Raw genomic sequence first — 21,444 nt, forward strand, 5'->3', positions numbered from 1 at the left:
CATTTTTCCATGTACATCACAGAGAAACTGGCAAACTTCGATAGACGAACAAGTTGACTAGTGCATTAAAACTTAAGTTAAGTCTTAATCAATTTGAACGTTTATGTCAAGGGTGCAAAGAAACACAATTTTTGAGCTTACCCTTCGGGCAAGCTGTAGCTGTAGCCAAGATTATTATATATTTTATCTTTTTTGTTGTAAATATTTTTTGTAATGTTGGGAAATCTAATAAATAAAATAAATAAATAAATAAAATAAAAGGATGATCGCCGAAAAACGAATAACTGACATTGTATTTGAACTTGAACTTGGGGGGCATTCCCTAGCACCTGCTTTCTTTCTTCAACCAAGTCAGGCATCCATGCAGTACCCTACAAATGATTGCAGGTTAGGCTTATACATGAATACTGCAGAGCCTTACTCCACAATACCACAATTTCTAACTTGTAGATGACAAATACTTCCCTTTTTATGGCATTTGAGCTTATAAGATTACAAAACTATGCATAACAATATGGTAAAGTAAAGGGCGATGGTTGGTTGCATCTTGCTGAAATCTCAAAATCAGAAATTCGTTCAATTAAAAAAAAAGATATAACTAAAACTGCATTTTTCAACTGTAGCTACTGTGTCAATTTTAAAAGGAACTGTCTATGGACTGAAACATGCTTTGAGTAAACAATGTGTTACAGTGAAAACAATTAAATGGCCGACATTTTTTAACCCTCAACATTTTACTCTCCACCCTTGACATCTTACTTTTGACCGTGGACATTTTACATGTACTCTTGAGCCTCAACATTTTACTGTTGACAAAAACCTACATTCCATAATCACGCAAAATTGCTCTGGTGTCATTTATTCCAGGTATCACACCTGCCTTTGATTCACCATTCTGGTGAAACACAAGGCATTCCACCAAAATCATTTAAACTGTTATCCACTAGCGTCACAGTTTTAGATATTTGCATTACCAGCCAATTTAGAATTCGTTCTGTTCCCTTTTATTCGAGGTTTGATCTTTTGATATTTTTTATCTTCCTCTTATAGCTAAACGTGTGCTTTTCAAACCATCACTGAAGACAGAACAACGGACAATATGTACCCAGTTCATATCAGCCCAAGGAATGATAGTCAAGTCGTTTCTTCTTCTTTTATTTTTGTCATCATTTTACAGTCCATCATTGTTACAGCTAGTTGCTAATTGATGTTCAAATCAAATAGCGATCTCTCAAATGTATCAGCATTCATTGTGACAGTTTCAAAGCAAGGTCATTTAATGTACTTTTTAAGAAGTATCTACCGCAGCGCTAATCAGGAGTACCAAATATCCGCTCAAATAGACCTGACCTAGGTTAAAAAAAGGGCTTGAGTTTGAAAACTAGACCTACTATTGTTACAAAATGTCTACAATAGCAGTTATTTGCTTCCAGTCTGTACTGAAAGGTCATTATGTTGGTTAGCAAAATCCAACCCCTAGGAGTGACCTGGAAAAGAAGAGAAAGGGATAGGCAACATTTACGTCAGGTTTGCTGTAATAGTATAGGGGGTACTGCCTGATAAAGGATTGTTGGACAAGTTCCAAGCCAGTTTTCCTGCTTGTTTAAAGTCAAAGGTCGACAAGTTTCAAATAACAACGTCAGCGCTGACGATTGAATGTGTAAAAGAGAAATGGCAAGTTTGAGAAATATCATGGAGAAATTACCTGGTATGTAGCCAACGTCTTCAATGTTTATCTTTTAACCAAAGGGAACTTAGGAAACACTTAACGTAACTTGACAACATATTAATAATATTATTATTATTGTTATTATTATTATTAGAATCCAAAAAAACAATGAAGTGGAAGATGAATTAAATAACCCAACCTGACGGTTCACCATGACATCAAAGTTACCCCTTACCATAACTCTGTAAGTGGCATTGACATGAAGCATGTTTTCTCGACTCATGTGCGCTGGATGACAGCGCCAATGAAATGGATGTAAACATCAAAACCAGGATTCTTAGCCTTTGACAAAATATTGTGTTTCTTGTTCCAAAGTGACAAACTCTCTCCCAGACATGTTGGTCTGACACAGAACATTCTTAGTCATCATCCTCTTGATGAATGTAACATTTATTATCTAGTTAGTGAAAGTAATATACTGAACATCATGTCACACTCATCAGAGCTCGTTGACTTATCAAAGAAATATTTACAGTTGAATTAACTGCTATCAATGCTATGCAGAACAGTTCTTGAGTCTCCTACGGTGACTTTGGCAAAAAAGATATAAACTAGAAAATTCCCCAAAATTGGTGTGTTGGAAATCATTATTTTTTTACTCATTATTTATTTTCATATGATTGTACTTAATGTAGCCTGCGTCCACAAAGTTGCAGCTAAGTTGAAGGAAAAAGACCAACCTACAGATTGGACTTTGGAACCAGATAACAGGTTAGCCGGATGATAATGCCAAGTCAATAAATGGAAAGATTCAAGTTGTTTGCCCCTTTTCTTTTTATTGAAAAGTGGCACATGAAGAACTAACCTGCCTAGAATTTTCATTTAAGATAAACTTTGAACCTTACTTAAAAAGAAAGTGTCAACTTACATGTACCGACATATGCCTCCATAATCTTGTTCAAACATCTTTTTCTTGTGTAGACTACAGCGTTTTGGCATTTTAATCAAATGAACCTACCAGCTCATTGAACATCAATTTTCTTGTAACTTAAAGTAATGTGTTTACTGAACAGGTCCAGGAATGGACGAAAACATAGCGAAAATAATGTCTATGTTTAAGAAGAATAAAGAGAGGAGGAAAAAACGGCTACAAAATGCAAAACGGTTGAGTTTATACTATACCAGTTACCTACAGGGCAGCCCAAGCCCATACTCGAGTCCTTTACAAGTTGCAAAATAAGTTTGGACTAAGTTAATCGGATACCAATTGGATGACTAAGCGTCTTTTATTCAGTTTGGTAAAAGTGAAAAAAGGGTTGATTATAGATCGTAGATTTAATGCGTTTGAGAACAGGCCATCGGATTTACCAATATATAGTTTTAGCATTCCCATTTTTTGTTATTGTTGTTGTTACGGCCGGATTGGTTGTAGGTAGCGGTTGTGTTATTTTGACCTAGTTAAAATAGGTAATTCTAAGCCTCTCCAGCCTTGGAGAGCAATCAGTTAATTATTGTTTAATTTGTGCTAGTTATTTTTTTTTTTTTTTTTTTTTTTTTTTTTTTTAATATCTTTATTGCCATTTTAACATTGTACAAATGTTACAGTGTAAGAAAAAAAAAAGAGCAGACGTAAGTTACAATTAAGTTACGTAGTTTATAAACTGTTACAATTTACATATGAAAATAAAGGTACAGGTACATAGGAAAATAAAGTAAATGAAAAAATATAAAATAAATAAACAAGGAAATAAGCTTACATAAAGTCTTTCCACTTTAATTCGAAATTGTTAATAGTTTTATTTCTAACTGCAATATGTTGTAGAGTATCCAATCTGTTTTTTAGAAAAGGAGGAAAGCCGTCAAAAGGTACATCATCGCAGTCTTGGGTCGTACAAAAGATATAATACTTAGCTACAAGTGATATGTAATTTAAAATATCTTTTGTTTGTATGGCGTTGTCATGCCAGCCGTAAAGGATATCGCGTTCTGAAAGAGTAATTGTATTTTGTTGTTTTTCGGACCACCACTTTTGAAATGCAGTCCAGAAATTAGAAATTTTTGGACATCGGTAGAGTAGATGAGGCAATGTTTGCGGCTGCGTTTTACATAAATGACAAGTTTCAGAGTCGCATAAATTCATACGAAAAAGCGAATACCTGGTAGGAAGTATATTATGGATGATTTTATATTGAAAGATTTGAAGCTTTGTTTCGATCGTAATTGCAAAAGGGAAGTTGTAAACATTTTTTAGGCTTTCTTGGGAGAAACCATACCGTAGAAGTCTTTGTTCAGCAGTTGGAGGTTGGAAGTAATGATCCGTAATAGCTGCATAAACAGAACGGGTGTTAATAATATTGCGTAAAGGGGATTCTTGCGACGCATTTTCGTTTTCAAATTGGTCTTTTGCTGCTTTGATTTCGCATCTCCAGCTTGGTGGAATTGCGTTTATTAGACCATAATAAGTTGTGAACGGGATTTTCAGCTGAAAAGTTTGTTGAAATGTGGTATGTGATAAGAAACCAAAATCATCATCAAGCAAGTCGCTAATAAAGGTAATGCCGCTTTGGTGCCATTGTTTTAAATAGATCATGTGTTTGTTTATTAAGATGTTTTTATTATTCCATATAATTTCATTTTGCCGTTTAATATTGTCTTCTGAGATAATATGTTTTGTGCTAGTTATTAACCTTCGTCGTCCAGACACGTGTGTAGTTTTTCTTCTAGATTTTTAGCATGTTAGATTTGTTCCAAGTGATTAGAGTACCTTTCCGTTTTACTGTGGCAAACAATCTTCGAAATAAACCAAGGGTCGATTACGCGAAACTAAACAAGGGTCTGACAAGTGGTTCCGAAGAAGATGATGTTTACGCTCTTCAGTAAATCTTCTGATGTTTCGAAGTGCCCAAGCCAGGGGCATGTGGCGGCGTCGAGGAAGAAGAGGACAGTGAATTCACTTATCTGAAGGAATTATTGGCTACTGAGGAGAAGATTAAATCCAATCTTAAGCAACAGAGAAAGGAAGCAGAGCGTACCAAAGAGAAGGCTCAATTGTGCGCATGGCTGCATAAGCTTCGCACCGAAAACAAAGTCCTCACTCAAGGTGCCGAACAGAGTGCATCTTCTAAGGCAGTTACATCACATGATTTACAGTCCTTTGATTCTCTGGCCCGTGATGTCGAAAAACAACTAGGGAAGATGGGTTATCTGAGCAGAAGCCGACTGATTCTGATACGAACTCCAACACCAGCTCTCCTGAGGAAGAAAAGGGTTATTGGCATCATTCAAGCCGTCGCCAAGGTAAGAAATTAAAATCTGTTAAAACCGCTAAGGTCGTCTCTAGAGTGGTGCGACCTCAACTTTGGCCACAAAGTGAACTTTCCTTAAGTTATGTCAGCAGGGATGTGCGTTATGATGACCTCTCTTTAGAGGAATTCGTAGCGGGATACAGAAGTATGTTGTCGTCAACCAAGATTTTGCAGGCCGAGTGCCAGGCTCAAAACCGAGCATTTGACCCATCAAATGTATCTGGCCAGTGTATACGAATAAAGTGTAGCCTTTCATGGAGCCATACTTATGGAAGTAAAGCTTGGTGTCCTTAATTGGGGGGACTCTTTCATGTCGCTGGAAACTAGGGCAATGGCAGGATGCACAAATCAAGTGACATGGTCGCTGTGTTGAAAGAGCCAAAGAGGAGTGCCCCCAATATTTTATCTTGTCGTATTTCAATGTGGTTCGTGTTTTAATAATAAGGATCATTACGCACTGGTCAAAGGGGAACTGAAATGGCTTTGTCACATTTGTGCCAATTGTGGATCAAGGAAAAAGTTAAGAAATTTTGTTTGGAGTTCTCATCTCAGTGTCCAAAGAGATCACAACAAACGACTGTGACCGCTGGTGATGCATGTCTAACTACAAACTTTAATACACAGACCGGACTATGAACCATTCTGCCTTTCTCAAGTTTCTTCTGTTGAGTATTCAGATGGTTTTGTTCATGACCACTCCCCAATTTTTGTGCGTGAGCCTTATCATGTTTTTGAGTGCGACTTTTCCTGTGACATTATTCCTGATGTTTTTGAGCGTGACTATTCTTGTGACATTATTCCTTATTCCCGCATGACATTTTTTTTCGGTCGAGGATGAGCTGGCACCTCTCGTTTCATCAGCCACGGCAACTCATGCGGCCCTATGTGGGGACATGTACCTTTGACCCGTGTGTGACAGCCTTTTCCACTGGTTCGAATGCTGCAAATGCTGACAGCAGTGAGTCTGTTGCCTTTTATGACAGTGCATCATTTACAGCTTGCGACGTTTTTAGTGTCGACAATGACTTTCTGCAAATGCATACTAACCTTCATGAAGTAATTACTTTTACTTTATGTCTGGCATCAGTTTGTACTGCTTTAATCAACAATAAACTTCCAAAACCCAAAAAGGGAGCCTGAGCACATTAACGAGAACGCTGCTCAACAAAAGAATGAGCAGAACAATACTCAGTTCATGTGCTGATTAACACACTGAAAAGATAATGAGCCAAAAATAATACAGTATGAATTAACAATTGAAATTCAGCACACTCCAACACGCGCCAGTTTTGAAATAAGTTTATCAGACATGGAGGGTGATTTTGAAGAAGATTCTCATCAGCGTTTGACGGTTGATATCAGAATTCTGTCAGGGAAGAAGAAATCTTCATTTCAAACAGCCAGGGTGAAGGGGTTTCCAGTGGCGGAGACGCGTGAGGAATTTCAAAACGAAGATTTCAATTTATCCTCTCAATTTAACTACGAACTTCTGCAATGGTGGTCAGAATTTCGCGATACCTTTGCTGAAGAAAAGGATTATCAAAACATTATTTGGAATAATAAAGACATAAAAATCGATAAAAAACCGGTTTATTTCAAAAATTATCGCGAGGCAGGAATCACGTACACGCATGATCTTCTTTTTGACCGGGATATTAACGTTGCCTTCACTCACTTCTCGAACAAGATTAACAAAACCAATTTTCTTCAGTGGGCAGGCCTCCGACACTCTATACCCTCACAGCTAAGGATTGCGAATGTACCATTATCAACCCTATCTCCCTCTTTTACATTTGAGAATAACATATTCGATATTAAACAAAAAAGATCAAAAGATTACTATTCTCTACTTGTTTCCAGAAAGGCTCAACCTCCCAATATCACCTTCAAATTGCAGAGGGATTTTGATTTCACAATCGACCAAATCAATCAAATCTTCTTATTACCACATTCTGTTGCACTTGAATCTTATGTTAAAGCTTTCCAATATAAAGTTATAAACTCTATTTTTTATACGAATACTAAATTACTTAAAATTGGTTACAGAAGCGATGATTTGTGTACGTTTTGTAAAACTGAGTCAGAAACCTCAAATCATTTCTTTTATAACTGTTCCCACACTAGACAATTCTGGACAGATTTTGCATCATACTGGCACCTATCAAAACAGAAAATCCACCTCTCCCTAAAAGATGTTTTATTTGGAATATTTACGGAAAAATGCCCTTTACTTGATCTATTAAATTACTTCATAATTATTGGAAAATTGTTCTTGTGGGACTGCAGAAGAAGTCAAACCCTTCCTAAAATTGAGGGGTTTAAAGCCAAAATTAAAATTAAGTATGAAATAGAAAGTAAAATGACAAAAAAAGAATATTTTAATAAAGAATGGATAATTAAACCTATATAATAAAAATGTATTATTGTTATTATTTCAAATGTTACTATCCTTAAGGCTATCTTTGTGTGTGTAATAACTTGAGAATTGTAATAGTGAATTGTAATTATATCATATTTATTAATTAACTTTATTATTTTTTTTTTCTCATTATAATTTTTTTTTCTCTTTTTTTTTCCTATTCCTAAATTGTATGTAACTTTACTGTGTAATTAATGTTCTTTTTTTGTAATTGCAATAAAAAAAAAAAAAATAAATAAAAAAAAAAATAAAAAATAAAAATTCTACCGGGCGAAAAATTTACGAAGAGCTTCAGCTTTGGATTTATCGACAAGAACAAAAAGATTTGGGTCGTTTCTGATAGTGACGTGTCTGATGTGTATGCCGCCATCAATGGTCAAGCTCTTTGGGTAGACCCCAACCACACCGTGGTGATGGACGAAGTCAAAACCAGCAAAGAAAAGTGACGAAAAAAGCGTAAGCATAATTTTGCAAATAAAAGCAAGTGCTTGCCTATTTTCTCCCAGTTCGTCCTTGATTAAGATTCTTACTACACTGTTTAATGTTTACAGATTCCCACGATGAGATGGATGCTCCTTCTTCCTCAGTGAACGACAAGATTGAAGCTTACACGATCAAATTGAAAGAGAAGCACGGTGAAAATGCCTTCCAACCTTATCAGTACCGAATCTGGGCGGAGATGCTCGTAGGCATTCAATAATTTCATTTGAAATTCTCGCCGCTTAGCTTTTAACATAAGTGTGGGCTATTTAAAATGCGATATCTATTTTATCACTTCAGGCTTTAGGTTCTCCTAAAAGCGAAGACGAAGCGCCGGCGCTGCCAATATTCCGACCAAAGATGGCTAAGAAGCCTTCGCGGGTTGCAGCCGAACACAGCTCAACAGTGGTAAGTGAACTGAATGCCTGTGTCCATTTACAGACGGTCATTCTTCTATCTGTTCATTTGGGGACAAATTTGACAAATGATCAATAAAATGTGTTTGTTTTTAGGGTTCAAGTGTGCCAGGTTATTCACATGCTGAAATTCTCCTGCAGCTTAAAGAGCTGAACGATCTGAAAGCTATTGGAGCGCTGACAGATGAAGAATGCTATAAACAGCAGAATGCTATAGTATGAAAGCAGAGATCACAGCACCTCTTCCAGCAATGAGAGTTTTTTGGACAGCCACCAGTTGATCAACCTGTTTGCTGCCGTGGGTATAGATTATTTTGGGCCCCTGTATGTCCACGCAGGACCCCTTACCAAATCGACAAGAAAAAAACACAAGCTTCATTACGCATTTTCCTGCCACAGTAACTGAGCTGTCCACATCAAGATTGCAAGTGGCCTGACCACAGACAGCTTTATCAATGCGGTCACAAGATTTGTAGCAACATAAGGACTGCCTATTTACTGTAACAATGGCATAAACTTCACTGGAGGAGAGACCAATGTCATGAAAGTTTGAAAGAATTAGGACCAAGAGAAAGAGTTGGATGCAAGCTGCTTCAAAAACAATATTTAATGGCACTTTAATCCACTGCCACCTAGCCACCAAGGAGGTGTTTGGGAGAGGCTAATTAGCTCTGTTGGAAGAATTCTCTATGTTATGATCGGTGAGCGCTTCCTTGACGAGGAGGCCTTAATTGACTTTAACAGCGACCAACTCGCTCAAATCAGATTAATTGTTACAGTGACAGTAAACAAAACCATGCAAGCCGTCGTGACCAGCGCTGCCCTTGCCACAGTTGAGGCCATGAAGAATGATGTGGCTGGAGTACAAGTCAACACTCAGGCGCAGGACAACGAAACAATATGCGACCTAGAAACGCCCACCATTATTCAAGGGATGCAAACCCTCTCGATGCAAATAACAAGGAGTATGGTAACCTACTGCAGGACGTACCCAGCTAATTACATCAAAGAGATCCAGTCTGGTGAGTTCTACAAACTTTCAAAATTGTTACCTTAAAATCTATCGATCTTTTGTTGGGGATGGCCTAACAATGGTTATGTAGTTCCTCAAAGATCACAAGACTTCTGCAGGGTTCAAGGGTGAGACAATGACCTGTAAGGTTTCCAAGAGGTAATTCCATGCCATGTACTCAAAGTCACTGGTAGAAAACATCTTGATAACATTGGACAAAAGGTTCACAGATGTCTCTGAAGATGTTGTTGCAGCAACCCAAATTGCAAATTTCCTTTCCCACTCTGTACCAAGAAGGTTGAAGCAACTTGTGACAAGATCGCTTTTGGAAATTTTTATATACAATTAATCAGTTCTAAAATAAATAAACGAATAAATCAAAAGTGCATTTTCTTTTTTTTTTTTTTTTGGAATGACAGCTTTTGGCACAAAAGAACTCAAGGCTGTCTGCAAACAGTTTTCTGGGGTCTTGGAGCATGCCAATATAGTCATCGACCAGGTTCAGATGGAATGGCTGATGCTGAAAGTCTCACCTTTTGAACCAGATGGCAAGTGCCATAAAGGGGGAGACCGCATAAAGGGGGTGGGGGCTCTTGTTGGAAGCTAGGGGGGGGGGGGTAATCAAATTATTCAGGTTATTATCAATCTCGAGCCCAGAGTCCGTCCAGTCGGTCAGCGGCACGGGACGGACTCTGGGAAACTGGAATCGATCAGATCAATTTCAGGTCGATTTCAGGTGAATTTCAGGTAGAACCTTGGTCTTCCGGTTTTTATTGCGCATGCTCTTAGGTCTTAACGGAAGTAAATTTCCCAGAACGGAAGTAAATCGAGAAAGTTGAACTATTTCTTAAACACAGTATCGACAGAACTGGTGTTTATCGAAGCAACAAACGTAACAAAAACGTTCTGCAGTTAACAAAAGAGCGTCTGGTGTTTTGATTTCCTTTAGTCTCTTTCTTAAGCATACTGCTATATTGCAACTATTGCAATTGGTTTTAAATCAAAGATATTGTTCGCCTTTCAGGATTCCGCCTGTGTAGACTGCATGCGTTTGTAAGTTGCTGTTTTGCAGTTGACGGCAAAAAGTTTACATAATGCAAAATGCACGGACAAGCTATTGTTCTGTTGATGAAAATTTTTGTTTGGCGACTTTCGTATATTTCAGAGGCTTCTCGCTGACAGCGCATTGCATGTTTTCGAGCAAATAATTTTTTCCTCGTCGAATGGCTGTAATATTAATAAAGACGTTAAAGGCCACACCGGTCAACGCTATTCAAAAGATCTCAAAAGGTGTAATTAGCATTTCGGCGACTCAGCTCGTGCACGCAATTCACGTGCACAAAATTGTACAATTCCTTTTTTCAGCAAAACAACAACGCGTAATGTTCAAATTCTGCGTTATTAGTTATTATTTTGAATCGAGCACTGTCTGCGATATTCAGTTTTTCAACCGTAACGGAGATTTGAATGAAAACAGTAGTTCTAGCGAGATTTGTAAGTCAACTATAAATTGGGTTTTCAATCGACCTTGTCCTTGGCGACGCCGTCGTTGTTGTTTTAAAACTCCGTTCAGAATTGACGTTTAAAGGAAGTCCTTTTTTTATTCATGGTATCTTTTGAGTTCAAAAATGGTAGAATTAGAAAATGCTTCATTTATGTAGCACCATATCACGAGTTCTTAGATGTTTTACAAAATTAAGGTAATACATCTGAACATTTGACCATGGAAAACAAAAATGTTTTTCCAGGGTTTCCGGTTTAGTTTACTTCCGGGGAAGATTTTCAGACTTCCGTGTTGATTTCTATTGTTCTGTGAGGACCAGTAAGACACTGAATTATTATTCAGTTTCCCAGAGTGAGTCCCGGCGACCCTACCGCTGACCAACCGCTGGCGGATCGCGGAGCCGGGGGTCACTCTGGGCTCGAGATTGGGTTATTATAAACTTCCTTAATCATGAAAAATTTTTCATGCAGTGATATTCCATAAGAGACAACCTAGCTGGCATTAAGAACATAAAACTGGCTTTGAGAAATAGTACTGTATCTACTGCAAACATAGTTTAAGTTGATTCTCTCTTTTCACTTTACAGCATTTGTGCAGTCTGTTTTTAAAGAATCTACAGTTGCTGTTGTTCGTAAAGCAATTTAAGACAAATGCACATCCAGCAGGAGATGTGTTTCAAAAAGGAAAATGTAACGTAACTTAATGAAAGTAGAAGTGAACAGGGAAAAAAACAACGGAAAGAAATTATAACAATAAATTAAAAATAACGATTAGTGTTGCAAGAGTGTTCAAAACGTTTTCGTTACAGTTGCATGTTCCTGAGCATTATATTTTTAACCAATTAAATATTTAGGGCCAGGTTGCACTAGAATATACATTGTATTTTTTGAATTTTATATGTCTTTTTCTAAACAAATTATTACTCCGTTTTATTGTCAGCATCATTGTTCAGTCATTGGACCATGCATACTTGATTATAGATTTTAAAATGATTGTAAGTTAAATGAAAGAGAAAAATAAATTATATTTGATTGAAGCACTTGCCAGAAAAATATTTTTAGCTGCATAAATTTATATACCGGTATGCATGAGATTATATGTTCATGCAGTTACAATGTACATATATATACATAGAGAGTATATATACTGATCAACAAAAGTAAGAGGATTTGAAACGGATACAAAAGAACTAGTAAGTATATATTTTATGTCTCATTTTCAGGTTACATGTGACATGCATCACCTTTCAATGTATATGCATGCTCCTTTTGAGCCTGCAGTGTAAATGAATTATCACAACTATTTTACATATATGTTACACATTGTTGACATATGTTTGACATATATGTGACACATATGCAACCGCTGTACATCAGTTCCAAATACCTACATCTGACATACATGTAACATACATCTTACATATATGGCAAACCTATGCCACATATGGCTGACATATATGTTAAAATATATGCAACCTATATATGTCAAATATATGTAGTTCTGGTAAGGGTTACTTGTAACATAAATTTATTTTGAATTTATTATCTGTTAAGCAAGATCCAAAAGTGAGCCAGGGTTAGTTAGCATGAGTTAATTTTAGTAATACCCTGTGTGCTTATCCTTAGTGTTTTGTTTTACAAATTTTCCCACTCGAGGGTAGGCAGCCAGTAGATATCTTATACATTCCCTCTTCTCGTTTTTTAAATGACCTCCTTACACAGCTTACGGTTAGGAAGTTGGTTTTGATGTCCCAGTGTGGCTTTGTAGGATTACACAATACAGATTTAGAAGGGAAAAGTATTTTGACGACTACAAAGCTTTAGCCATTGCTGAGCAGCTCGCCATAGCCGCCAAGTTAGCAAGACATGGAAAGGCTCTGACCTATGACGCCATAGCTTGTACGCTTAGAGGGAAGCTTCTATCTCAAGAAGCTTCTCTCTAAGAAGAAGCAACTTCTTGTTATTAGGCATCTGCACATCCAAGTGCCAGACATCTAAGGATGTTTTGCTAAGCATGTGGTGCGCCTTGCCACATGGCTTTCAGGTGTTTTAAGGGGTTTCATAACTTCAATTTTTTTTTCAAATTAAACTTTTTTAATTTGGTTGGCAAACAAGCAAGTCAATGCCATATTTAGGCGCACTTGGACTTGAAGTATTGCATCAAGACGGCATGGGCTTGACCTTGTTTCCCATAATCCTTTACAGCAACACAACTGCAGCTAACAACTTTCCTGGCTTTTCCTTCTTTGTCTATCTTGCAAAGACCAGCCAACTCTCCAAGTTTTTTTGTTGTCATCAACCTTTAAAAGGTTGATGCTGTGATTAGCACACAGGGCTTCCACAAGCTTGACGTACATTGGTTTATCACAGTTATTTGCCAAGACACAAAGATGAGCCTGGCGCCTGTCCAATGCCTTGGCCGCTTCATGCAATCCACGAGGAAGAACACCGTAGACCATGGCGGTCTTCAAAACTTCTTAAAGAGCAGTGGGAATGTCCATTTCACCAATGCTGGTTGTTGTAGGCACATCATCTCCTTCCACGTCAGACATGATTGTAATTCAGGGGAAGTCCTTATTGTCTCTTTTTCTTGTTCTCAAACTGCAATTACCCGACGTGGCTTCCTCATCCCCTTGTGTCGCCCTCCTAATGGGCAATAGATGAGGAATGAGGGATCAGAGTTCCAATGCATTTCTTGCCTTCACTTGTAAAGGTACACTCCACAGAAAAAGCGAACAACACTGAACTACTACCCTATTTATTCAACTACACGCCTGCTGCCAATGGGGTAGCCAGCTGTTCATGAGCAGCATAGAACTGTGGCCAGGCAGCCACAAACTGTTGTCCATGGCCTTATGGGAGGACGGCCTTCAGACAAGAGACAGAACCGATATAGCAGACCCAAAAAACTGCAAGTGCTTTACGACCAGGTAAACCACCTAATCTGGGATGAACTCTTTTTACCTTTGTGTAAAGAGAACTTTGATGAAATTCATAAAATTGCCCAAGCATTTCTTGATTGTAATGTTGCTCCGGCTGAAGATATAATAGACTTAGACAGTCTGTTATCACAGATGTCGGAATCAGAGGAATTCCACAAAATTCCTGATGACTTTGATTATGGCACTTTTCTGCGAACACTTTCAATTAACAAAGAGGAACTACATGCACAAGAATTAGTAGCCAAGGTCAATGACATTTTTACCTCTCTGTGTGAATCAGAATAACTTCAGTCAACTAACGTTTTTGTCAGTGTGCAGTGGAGTAAAATATTTTCACTGATAAGACAGCAGGAAAATCCGACCAGGAAAGTGAAACAAAAGGATTTCACATGCCACTTTAGTGACTTACACTCTTTGCTTGTCTCTGATGTCCTGGAAAAGGAATTTGGCATGTTAATTAACATTCCTGTCTCCATGTTCTCTGAATGTCATTACCATGCTTTGACAGAATTGATTTACAGCCTGAATTCAATTGTTTTGAAATGTGTAGTTGGACAACAATTCCCAATTTTAAGTGATGAAGCTTGTGACATTGATGTCTAAAATATGTCAGCTGAAGGGAAAGGAAAAGGTAGGTATTGTGGTGCCTGGGCTGTTGCCAGAGAAAGGTACCACTGCAAAGAGTACTTCAAGAGCAACATTCGCTCGTCAGATCCTGGAGTAGGGAAGAAAGCAAAAGAAACCTTGGCCAAGAAAGAACTTCTTGAACAATTGATTCGTGCCTCGTTCGAAAATCATTCGTTGGACTTAGTCCAACAGAATACACGGTCCCAATAAGCAGCGGTCGACACTATTCAAGTAATGGCGGTTTGGTTTGATCAATCGCAAATGAATGCTTATATTTGGTTTGCAAATGAGGTTTTAAAAACACAAGTACGCAATTTTAAGAGGTAAGACGTTTTTATTGATTTTTTTCAACTATCTGCTCCCTGTGTTGTTGTATCTTGCATACCAGTATGTTGTGTTAGTGTCAACAACTTTAGGAATATTTTTCCACTTGGATTGTTGTGATGGGCATAAGGTTATTTTGCTTTTTGTACTGGCCAGACAGGGACAAACATAGAAAGACACTGACCCAGTGCTTCCAGTGTACATTTGGAAAGAAAACAACTGTTGTGATTGACTGCTTTGAAGTCTTCATTGAAAGACCATCAAACTTGCTAGCCAGAGAACAGTCATTTTCAAGTTACAAACACCACAACAGGATCAATATTCTGGTATGAATGATGCCACAATGCCAAACTATTTCTTTTGTGTCTGAAGCCTGGGGAGGTCAGGTCTCAGATAACTTTATAACTGTGATGTGTCATTTTCTGGACAAACTGATTCCATGAGACATGGGGATGGCAGACTGGGGATTCACCATCACTGAGAGTGTTGGACTTACACATGCTAATTTGGTTATACCATCTTTTATGAAGGGTAAATCCAAGCTCGACCAAGTGGAATGGAGCACACAAGAAGCATTGCAATGTTACGAGCCACATAGAACATGATCCAAATCAAGGAGCTTGCAATGTGCTTGCATCTTACAACTGGAGCACAGGATTTATTCACTGCAACAATCTTGCCCTTCACCAGAAGGCAAAGATTGGTCAGAAGCTGCCAGGGGACATACAGGAGATTGTAGACTTCCACTCTTTAGTGTTCAGCAGTAGGCAGAAAGGCAGCAAAGAACTTGTGAACACTGGCAATATGGTCGACTCTTGTCTGGTTTGACATGCCATCAGTGAGAACAGACAATGCATGAGGAGTAAAAACCATATCTCTCAGTACAACTGGGCACAAGTCCCACTTCAGAGTCGTCCTTTCCTTTCTAGCTGGCGACAGTACAATGTTGAAGCCGATGATCATTTTCAAGCAAAAGAACCAACCAAAAGAGAAGTTTCTTTCAGGTGTACATGAAGTTGTGCATCATCATCCTAAGGGCTGGATGGATGCAAACAGCAAAAAGCTGTGGACCAAGAAAGTATGGCAATTGCGACCCAGCAGTTTTCTCAGTAAAAGAAGTTTGTTTGTCTTGGACCATTTTGGAGCCCACATTGTTTACCTGGTAAAATGACTGCTGCAACAAAACCAACAGTACCAAGTTCAGTTTCACCTGAGTGCCTAACATGAAGAGTATCATTCTTAGGTTGAATTTTGTGATTTAAAGGATGGTAATTTCCCTGAAAATGAACGATTTATTCCAAAAACGCAACAAAATTCAATACAAAATTCATCTGCTCTTCGATCTGAACGTCGAGCACACATATCTCGCTTTTCAACATGTCATCACTCGGACCTAGTGTTCACTTGGTAAATACACAACACGCCTTTCACAAAATGAACAAAAAAAATTTCAGTTCAGAACAGTCCCATTGTACATTCACAAGAAATCCAATTATCCACCATCTACATGTATCCTAAAAAACACCTTGGATTTTATTACACCATTACAAGAGGCTTTCTGAAATATCTTCAAACTGAGAACCAAAACCATTATTTCCAACCATAACAAAGCTCAATTTAATGAATCTGATCCCACCAATGATACTGATTGTAAAAGCATGTGCCCAATGGATGGAAAATACAACAACCAACACATCATTTACCAAGCCGAGGTCAAGACATCAACCTCAAGAGAGACATACACAGGACTATGTGACACGACTTTCAAGTTTAGATATAGAAACCATGTATGCTTATTTAGTAACTATTGGTATAAGCACATAACCAAATTAAGTAAATAGATTTGGAGCCTAAAGGATAGGAATATTATGTGCAAATCAAATGGCGTAAGGTTAAACAAGCCGGATCGCATTCAAATGTAAGCAAGAGATGCAATTTGTGTTGATGGGAAAAAGTTTTGTATAAAAACCTGGAAGGTCAACACTAAACAATAAAAGCGAACTGATATCTACAATTAGTATAAATCTACTAGCGTTCTATCACGAATGCTGTTCTCTGATTGGCTACGCTACTCACCTTCTATTCTGTTGTAGAAGGTGAGTAGCGAAACAGCGTGCGGTTGTCAACAGAATGGTCGCCGCTTTTTCGCTTTTAAATTGACCGTAAAAAAGGACTTGGATTATTTACTATTCCGGGCGATGTTGGAGAAGATAAAGACTGTACCGAAATATGTAATGAAGATTTTACACGGTAAGAAAAGCAATTAATATTCATTTACGCTCTTAAAAGCGGGCGAATCTATAATTTTATAACATTCAGAGATGCGTTTCACCGAGACATTTTGTGGAAATAAAGTTTAAAATGTCTTTGCGAACTAACACAGTTTCATCGTCCCATCAAGGAGCAGTAAAAGAAAGGCTAAACAGATTCGACCTGCAAGTTTTTTTATGCATCAATAAGACTTTAATAAAACAACAAAATTGAATGCGAATCCAAGGTTGCGGGCGAATCGTTCAACTTTTCATAAATTTCTTATCGTTCAAGTTTCCTACATATAAAACAACTTGACTTCCAAAGGGCCTTTGTAAGTCAGTCTATCTTTAAATTGTCATTTCACAATGAAAATCCGGCTTTTAGTTCAATTTCGAGCAAACGACGGTTTAAATAAATCGTGAATGAAATGCAAAGGCGCACACAGAAGCTAAACAGTGCAATGTGGTTTCTTCCTTGCGAACAACTCGCTTAACTTTTTTTTGATCTTTTACGTTTTCGAATTTAAAAAAAAATTTGACTTCCAAGGGCCCTTGTACGCCAGTACATCTTTCAATCGTCATTTTACAATAAAAAACTTGGCTTTTCCTTCAGTTTCGGGCATATAACGGTTTCAATAAATCGTGAATGAAATGCAAACGCGCACACAGAAGCCAATGCAATGTGGTGAAGTTGTCAATTATCCGCGTGTTGTGTGACTTATTTACATCATTATTTAATAAAAACGAGAACCTGTCTTGTTGTTAAGTTTTGAACGTCTAGTAGATTTATACTAAAACAATTAGATTATTCGCTCTCGATTTCTATGTGTGATAGTTGATTCGGGCTTCGCCCTCATCAACTATCACACGATAGAAATCTCGAGCTCATAATCTAATTGTTAAGTAGACATTCTAAGAAATTCCTGTTGAAGACAGTGCTTGCTTGGCTTAACCAATGATATCTCTACATGAGACACCACTAGGCATTGTTCTATATTTTGCAGATTCTGTTATCTTTTAATGCCTGATGATTGCCTGCAAGAAGCATGAAACTCTGAGTAGCAATAAATGTCATAATGAACAAATAATCTAACTCTGCAAATCTACATGCAACATATTTTTTATATATTTAGTTCACTGATCATGGTCTTTTCAACCCAGTTGGAAGAAAATTTATCCCTGGCTGCAATTCAATGAAGGAAAGGTGTACTGTGGAGCTTGAGTTGACTCATGTAATTGAACTGAGAAAGAAGCAAATTCAAACTTGGCTTTTGTTACTGGAACAGACAATTTTTGTCTGGAATCCATAAGGAGTCAAGCAAGCTCTGAACCCCACGTACAGGTTTGTGTGGTACAATGAAATCAAGAGCAAGCTCCACTTCCAAAAGCTCTTCTAAGGACTCTATAATGGGAGTCTCACTGAAGGTGGGCAAGGAGAAGCTGGTAATTAATTCCAAACTAGTCGCTTGCCCTTGTAGATTGAGAAAGTAGCAAATTCAAAATTGGCTTTCGTCACTTGAACAGACAACATTTGTTCGAAATCCATAAGGAGTCAAGCAAGCTTTTCGAACTCCACATATAGGTTTGTGTCGTACAATGAAATCAAGAGCAAGCTCCACTTCCAAAAGCTCTTCTAAGGACTCTATTATGGGAGTCTGACTGAAAATGGGCAAGGGGAAGCTGGTAACTAATTGTAATTGTAATTGTAACTAATTCCTGACTTGTAGCTTGCTCTTGTGGGCTAGTGCTTTTTTCAGCCTAGCCCACTGCCCAGTACGTAAAAAAACTAGATAGGACCTGGGACAGATCCTACTTTTTTTAATTGATTTTTGACCTGCATACTTCATATTGGGGCCAGACAATGCAATTAGCTGCTTCTGCCCATGGAAGTACTAGTAGAAAGTACTAGATAGGAAACTGCTCATATCACACAAGAAACCCAGTGAAAATTCTTGACATCACATCAAAACAAACCCATTATGCTGCGAAAACAAAATGGGGTTTATTTGCATTGGAAAAACTGAAATAGAAATTGGAGAAGTCTTTGAGGATTAAGATTGGGATGAAAATATGATGATGGAGTTAGATGATTTGAAAAAGTTAAATGCAAACTAAGGGAAAATTGATGCAAACCACAACAGTGACATGGCCAACGGCAAAATTACCAAAAGTTCAAGAAAAGAAGATGAAGACAGAATAGGGTTCAAATGCAGCACTTGCGTTTAAGTTTACCATGCTAAAGGTTGGCTTGAGTGACATCAAAACAGGTATACCAGAATGAAAGATAAGAAGTAATCAAAGACCAAAAATCCTGAAATGCCAGAGAGCCAGACACATGCACAGCAAGTTTTACATAACCTGGGATTTGGTGATGTTTTTGACAATGAATATGTACCAGTGGCTAATTTGGGAAATATGATGAAAATATGTAAGTATCATTGTATGTTCTATTTATTAATTGTAATTTAATTATAATTAAAAATATCTTATTTTGTACAGGTCCACATCAACCATGTGCTGACCTTTTCAAATAAAGTTGTTAAAACTATTTAACATTTGTAATTGACGTTTTAAAGTGCTTCTAACCCCCCAAATGTTGTTGTTGTTGCTTGAAATCTTTCCATTACACTCTGCAAAATGCTGAAAAAAAAAACAAAATTTTTGTGAATTTGGCAAGTTGTTTTTTTTGGCATGACTGACTAAGTCAGCAACAACACGACAAGATAATTTTGTGGACAATATGCCAAAACGTCCGCGTTCTGCTTTGTTCACGCCCTCGCGAAACACTTCTGAGAGATCAGTCTTTCAGGCCTTGAACAATGCTGCAATTTGTCCTACCGAGACTAATCGTTTGCAATGAAAGATGAATGGTGAATGCGTGATCACTTTTAAAATGGCGGTGGCAAAGGAAAAATTTGTTAGTCTGAACTCTATTAAAATAAACAGTGAACATTGCGCGATTCAAGATATCGACAGCCCTCTAACCTATGTAACGGTCTACGACGCTCCATTTGAATTATCAGATGTAGCGATTATCAGGCGGCTTAGTCCATAACTTAGAGATGTTTTGTCACCTGTTCTTGTCACTTCCACGCCGCCTGCTCCATTGTCTGCACCGGCTCCAATGGATGATTCCAACAGTGAGTTAAAACGAAAATCATCAGATGATCTGCCCAAAGAAAGGCGGGAGAAAAGAAAAGGAGCAAACCTAAACATAAGTAGATTTTGGTCTTTGTTTTGTTCTGATTCATTTGCATTTATCTCGCGTGTAATTATTTCTTCTAAGTTTTAATTTTCAAATTACTGACGATCAATGCAAGGGGTTTGGGGAACCCTCTAAATAACAATCTCCTCTTCCATTTAGTTGTTGTTCCATTTAGTTTGTAGCCATGGAGACAGACAGAATACAAGTTGAAAGTTAAAGGCTTACCAACGTCAAGGGATCAAGAATCCATTGATCAAAATGAATCAAAAGAGGCTGATGCAGATACGAAATTGACAGACAGTGTCTAGCACTTTATGAAAAAGAAATGAAGACATAGAATGAACTAAAAAAAAAACAATGATTAAAAAGAAGAATAGACAGTTGTGTTGTAGCTTTTGCAAGTGACATTGTTCCCCAAGATCTTCCCAAAGTTAAGAAGTTAGTTTGCAGCAAATTCATATCAACAAAAATCACAGAAATGTGGAATTTTCCAAGCTGAAGACAGAGGACATAAAATTGAACAAGGAAATTGAGATGTGACTCATGAGTCACTTGTTGGACAAGGTTGAGAAGAAAAGGTTTGTTGAACTTACATTATTTAGAACTTTTGAGATTGTACTTCTGGTTCACACAACAGACACTGTTGTTTTTTTGAGTAAACTTTAGTTCTAAATTAATATTATCAATGTTTGACTTATAATTACCTCAATTTGTACAGGTTATTACCACCCACATAATACACCACATTATACATGATATCCAGAATTTTGGGCCAGTGTATACCACCTGGATGTTCCCCTACGAGCGCTTCAATTCATGGTTGTGCCGAAGGGCAATGAATCGGAGGTTTCCAGAAGCAGCGATTTTAAAGACATATCAAGTATGTTTTTGAGCTGTTCGAAAGACAATTCATGAAGCTTGGCCAAGGTACATAATTAATTTTTTATAGCTTCCTATAATTAGTTGTTTATCTGTATGAGTTCTAAGAAACACTTCTTTAATTTGTTTTGCAGATTTATCAACTGGTGCCAATACCAAAAGCAAATATCCTGCAACATGGGAAATGTATTACGGGATTGATACCTTTCCGACCCAAATGTTCATCTACAAACACCAACTGCAAGCAAACCCGAGCCAATGGAGACTTCCAAAGGAGTGTCAACAGTTAAGGTGAATGAGACAACCTTGATGAAAATGAAGTCTGTCTACCAAGAGGAGGTTGCGGAGTATAAGGTGGTATACCAACTCTACAATCAAGAGAAAGACAAGGCAAGGCAGGAGAGGAGACTT

The 21,444-nt window shown here is 37.7% G+C and overlaps 1 pseudogene; it reads right to left on the reverse strand.

Annotated features, from left to right (window-relative positions):
* Positions 1 to 12,875: 12,875 nt before the first annotated feature.
* On the reverse strand, positions 12,876 to 13,363 carry LOC144641965 (small ribosomal subunit protein eS12 pseudogene; annotated as a pseudogene).
* Positions 13,364 to 21,444: the final 8,081 nt, after the last annotated feature.

Source organism: Oculina patagonica, chromosome 2, assembly GCF_052425735.1.
Source record: "Oculina patagonica isolate OP01 chromosome 2, crgOcupat, whole genome shotgun sequence".
NCBI classification, from domain to species: Eukaryota; Metazoa; Cnidaria; class Anthozoa; order Scleractinia; family Oculinidae; genus Oculina; species Oculina patagonica.